This window comes from Elephas maximus, chromosome 1 (assembly GCF_024166365.1).
Source record: "Elephas maximus indicus isolate mEleMax1 chromosome 1, mEleMax1 primary haplotype, whole genome shotgun sequence".
Taxonomy (NCBI): domain Eukaryota; kingdom Metazoa; phylum Chordata; class Mammalia; order Proboscidea; family Elephantidae; genus Elephas; species Elephas maximus.
Window position 1 is genome coordinate 183320161 of NC_064819.1, and position 5649 is coordinate 183325809.

Sequence of the window (5649 nt, forward strand, 5' to 3'; positions counted from 1 at the left end):
AATGCTAGCACTTCCTTTTTATTTGTGAAATGTGGGGAAATAAACCTCACTCAAGAGGATCAAAGGGGACATTTTAGTTAGGTCTCAAAGCCATCTGCACAAAGGCTGTGAATATAGTGGAATTTGCTTATGTTGGAATATGGAAAGTGTGGAGTAGGGAAGGCAACACTATAGGGCGAGTATACTAGGGGTAAAGAAGATTCTAGCAGTACAAGGAGAGTAACCCAGGACAGGGGATGAAAGTTTTTGTGGAGATGGAGGATTACAGTCCCCACATATCTGTCAATTTGTCATACCGTAGGGACGTGTATATTGCTGTTATGCTGGAAGATATGCCATGAGTATCAGCTACCAGCAGGGTCACCCATGGCAGACAGGTTTCAGCTGAGCTTCCAGGCTAAGACAGACTAGGAAGAAGAACCTGGCAGTCTACATCTGAAAAAATTTGCCAGTGAAAACTTTATGAATAGCAGCGAAACATTGTATGATACAGTGCCAGAAGATGAGCCCCTCTGGCTGGAAGGCACTCAAAATGACTGGTGAAGAGCTGCCTCCTCAAACTAGAGTCAGCCTTAATGACTTGGATGGAATTAAGCTTTCAAGACCTTCATTTGCTGATGTGGCATGACTCACAATGTGTAGGAACAGCTGCAAATATCCATTAAAAATTGGAGTCTGGAATGTACAAAGTATGAATCTAGGAAAATTGGAAATCATCAAAAATGAAATGGAATGCATAAACGTTGATATCCTGGGCATTAGTGAGCTGAAATGGACTGGTATTGGCCATTTTGAATCAGACAATCCCATGGTCTACCATGCCAGGAAAGACAACTTGAAGAGGAATGGAGTTGCATTCATCATCAAAAAGCACATCTCAAGATCTACCCAGAAGTACAATGCTGTCAGTGATAGAAGAGTATCCAGTTGCCTACAAGGAAGACTAGTTAATATGACTAGCATTCAAATTTATGCACTAAACGCTAAGGCCAAAGAAGAAGAAACAGAAGATTTTTACCAACTTCTGCAGTCTGAATTGGTGGAATATGCAATCAGGATGCATTGGTAATTACTGGTGATTGGAATGTGAAGATTGGAAACGAAGAAGGATAGGTAGTTGGAAAATATGTCCTTGGTTATGGAAATGATGCTGGAGATCGCATGCCAGAATTTTGCAAGATCAATGACTTCATTGCAAATACCTTTTTTCAAAAACAAAAATGGCAATTATACAGTGGACCTGGCCAGATGAAATGCACAGGCATCAAATTGATTATATGTCTGGAAAGAGATGGTGGAAAACTTCAATATCATCAGTCAGAACAAGACCAGGGGCTGACTGCAGAACAGGCCATCAATTGCTTATATGGAAGTCAAATTGAAGCTGAAGAAAACTAGAACAAGTCCACGAGAGCCAAAGTACAACCTTGAGTATATCCTACCTGAATTTAGAGACCATCACAAGAATAGATTTGATGCATTGAAGATTAATGACTGAAGACCAGACAAGTTGTGGAATGACATCAAGGGCATCATACATGAAGAAAGCCAGAAGTCATTGAAAAGACAGGAAAGAAAGAAAAGACCAAAAAGGATGTCAGAAGAGACTCTGAAATGTTCTCTTGAAAGTCAAGTAGGTAAAGCGAATAGAACAGATGACAAAGTAAATGAAGCAAGCAGGAGATTTCAAAGGGCGGGTCGAGAACACAAAGTAAATTTTTATAATGAAATATGTGAAGATCTGCAGACAGAAAACCAAAAGGGAATAATATGCTTGGCATTTCTCACGCTGAAAGAACTGAAGAAACAATTCAAGCCTCGAGTTGCAATACCAAAGGATTCTAAAGGGTAAATACTAAATGACACAAGAAGCATCAAGTGACGATCGAAGAAACACGGAGTCACTGTTCCAAAAAGAACTGGTGGACATTCAACCATTTCAAGAGGTACCATATGACCAAGAACAGATGTAAAGAAGGAATAAATCCAAGTTGCACTGAAGACATTGGCAAAAAAGAGGCTCCAGGAATTGATGGAATATCAGTTGAGATGTGTCAACAAACAGATGCAGTGCTGGAAGTGCTCACTTCCTCTATGCCAAGAAATTTGGAAGACAGCTACCTAGCCAACTACTGGAAGAGATCTGTATTTATGTCTATTCCAATGAAAGGTAAGGCAACCAAATGCAGAAGTTATCAAACAAAATCATTGAGTTCACACACAAGTAAAGTTATGCTGAAGATCATTCAAAAGCGGTTGCAGCAGTACGTCAAAAGGGAACTCCAGAAATTCAAGCCAGGTTCAGAAGAGGACATGGAACGAAGAATATCAATGCTGATGTCACATGGATCCTAGCTGAAAGCAGAGAATACCAGAAAGATGTTTACCTGTGTTTTACTGGCTATGCAAAGGCATTCAGCTGTGTGGACCATAACAAATTAAATAACATTTCAAAGAATGGGAATTCCATGACACTTAATTGTGCTCTTGAGGAACCTGTACAGGACCAAGAAGTCGTTGAAATAGAACAAGGGGATACTGCTTATTTTAAAGTCAGGAAAGGTGTGCATCGGGGTTGTAGCATTTCACTATATTTATTCAATGTGCATGCTGAGCAAATAATCCGAGAAACTGGACTATATGAAGAAGAAAGGGTCATCAGGATTGGAGAAAGAATCATTAATAACCTGAATTATGCAGACGATTGTTGCTGAAAATGAAGAAGACTTGAAGCACTTACTGATGAAGATCAAGGACCACAGCCTTCAGTATGGATTACACCTTAAAATAATGAAAACAAAAATCCTCACAACTGGACCAATAAGCAACATCACAGTAAGTGGAGAAAAGATTGAAGCCAGCAAGGATTTCATTTTACTTGTATCCACAATCAACACCAGTGGAAGCAGCAGTCAAGAAATCAAATCAGGCATTGCATTGGGCAAATCTGCTGCAAAAGGCCTCTTTAAGTGTTAAAAAGAAAGGTTGTCACTTTGAGGACTAAGGTGCACCTGACCCAAAGCTATGGTATTTTCGATTGCCTCATATGCATGCAAAAGTTTGACAATGAATAAGGAAGACCAAAGAAGAATTGACGCCTTTGAGTTGTGGTGTTGCTGAAGAATATTGAATATACCATGAACTGCCAACAGAATGAACAAATCTTTCTTGAAAGAACAACCAGAATGCTCTTTAGAAGCAAGGATGACTAAACTTCATCTCACATACTGTGGACATGTTATCAGACGGGATCTGTCTCTGGAGGAGGACACCATGCTTGGTAAAGTAGAGGGTCCTAGTGAAAGAAAAAGACCGTGAATAAAATGAATTGACACAGTGGCTGCAACAATGGCATCATGCGTAACAAAGATTGTGAGGATGGTGCAGGACCTGACAGTGTTTTGTTCTATTGTACATACAGTTGCTATGAATTGGAATTGGCTGGACAGTACCTAACAACAACAACAGAAGTTATTCTCTTCAAACACGTAACTTTGCTGCAAATTTGCAGGGAGCCAGAACTGTCCGAGGACCCCTGTTGTAGTCTCAGAGTAGAGGGCCCAAGGTGCCCTGCATAAGGAGGGGGGCCTCTTATGCCCTGCAATCAACCCAATGCTTCTGACCTGCAGAATCTTCTCAAGGAGCTCTGGGCACAGCAGCAGGTCAGTGGCCTGCAAATGAGGGTCAGGGTGTGCAGGGTCGAAAGGAGGGAGGGAGATGGAGAAAAGGCAAGCTTCTGCAGCATGGTTAGGGGAGATGGGATCACACTTACATAAGATCAGAAAGACCATCTTTCCCCAGGCATAGGACACCCTAAGAGAACTAGGAAGGCTACTTGCTTCTAATGAGCCCACAAGGCGAATATCAAAATAAAACCTATAAAAAGAAAGACACTCATGTAGGGTGAGCACCTACTCTGTGCCAGATACTACTCTAGGGGCTTCACCTCCTGCATTGTTCTTTTATGTCTCACAACAACCCTGTCAGGGTATTCTTATTTCCATTTGATAGCGAATACACTGAGTCTAGGTAACATTGTTTCTCTAGCAGGAGAAAGCCAAAGAATTGTCGCAACAAAAGGGATCTGCCCAGCTGGAAAACCACAACCCTATACTGCTTCTGGGCTTTTAAAGCCCAGAGATTCTTTAAAATGAACATTTCTTTCATGGGAGATGCAGAAAATCCACATGGTTTGAGTTCTATAGGAGTGACAAACATAGAGACTCCTGTCTGAGATCTTGACATGACTGGGAATATGACTGACTTTCCAAGCAAGCAATTGTATTGGGGGCAAGATTACTGTGACTCCTTCCCCTTAAGGGATGACATCCTAAAACTGTTGTTTGCTCACTGTCATAACAGGTGAACTACTATATGAAAATTTTTTAATTTCTTATGAAAAATGTGAGTAACTTTCTATTTTGGCACATATCCCTAAAGTGCTGGGCTGGATTCTGATAGCAATTGTTATCACCTTCCTTCTGATTTTTCCATCTCTCTCCCGATGCCTACCTACAGTTAGTGTTCTGCAGCTGAAATTCTGGAAAATCTGTTTGGAACAGGAACAGAAGATCCTTAAAACTCAAGCCACAGAGCATGCAACCATATTGGCAGAAGATAATGTTAAAAGTTTCTTCGAGGGCTCATGTCCAAAGGAACACTACATCCCAGACAGCAGATTTCATCACTATATACTTTCAACCCCAAGGAGCAGTACTACAGCATATTGCACAAATATGTTAACAGAAAAGAGAAGAGTCAGAGTATCAGATCTGCAGAAGGAGAAGCCTTGTTTCCCGTTCTTGGCTTTGTGTGTTCGTTTGGTGGAAACACCACTGCTGAGGTATGACCTTAGAAATGAAAAAGAAAAAAACTCCTCGGAACTATTGCTTCATTTTTAAAAAATAAACATTATTATTGCTTATGACTGCTTTTTTCCTTCCACATTATGAAGACATAGTATTTTAATTCTGAAATAATAATTTAGAAGTGAACCTCTCTGTTATATTAATTTTTAAAAAAAGCAAGGTTCATGGATTCATTCAAAGGGACAGACTAGAACTAGATCAGAAGTCTTATATTCTTTGTCTAGTGTCCTTTCCACTGAATAACAATCCTGCTTTCAAATAAGGGACATTAATAGCGAAATGGTGAAACAGCAATTAAACTGCAGACCTGCTAATTTCAAGTTCACCTTCTTGTAGACAATACCTTACTCAAAACTGAAAAACACTGGCATTTTATGACATTTTAGGTTGCTAAACAGAAATACAAAAATTCATCTTGAAAAGGAAAGTAAAATATTTTAAATCCAAAATTTGAAAAACTATTTTAGGAAAATTGCAGGCAATAACTTGTATTTGGTTTTTAGGATTGGAGGAAATATTTTAAAGCTATTTGTTGTGTTAAATTTCAAGTATACACAAAAAGTAGGTAGCACGGTATTATGGACACCCACGTAGTCATCACACAGCTTCAACAAAATGGGGGTGTCAGATACAACCCTTACCATACAAAAAACAGGGAAATACAAATTGTGAAGTGATTTAGCTTAGACCAGGGAGGAGTGGGGGAAATCTCTGTAGAGTAGTAGGGAGAAGAACATTTCAGTTGGTGTCTTAGTTATCTAGTGCTGCTATAACAGAAATA

The 5649-nt window shown here is 39.8% G+C and overlaps 1 pseudogene; it reads left to right on the forward strand.

The window, feature by feature from the left end:
- The first annotated feature begins 3273 nt into the window (after nucleotides 1-3273).
- LOC126070163 (calcium homeostasis modulator protein 6-like) lies at nucleotides 3274-4849 on the forward strand (annotated as a pseudogene).
- Nucleotides 4850-5649: the final 800 nt, after the last annotated feature.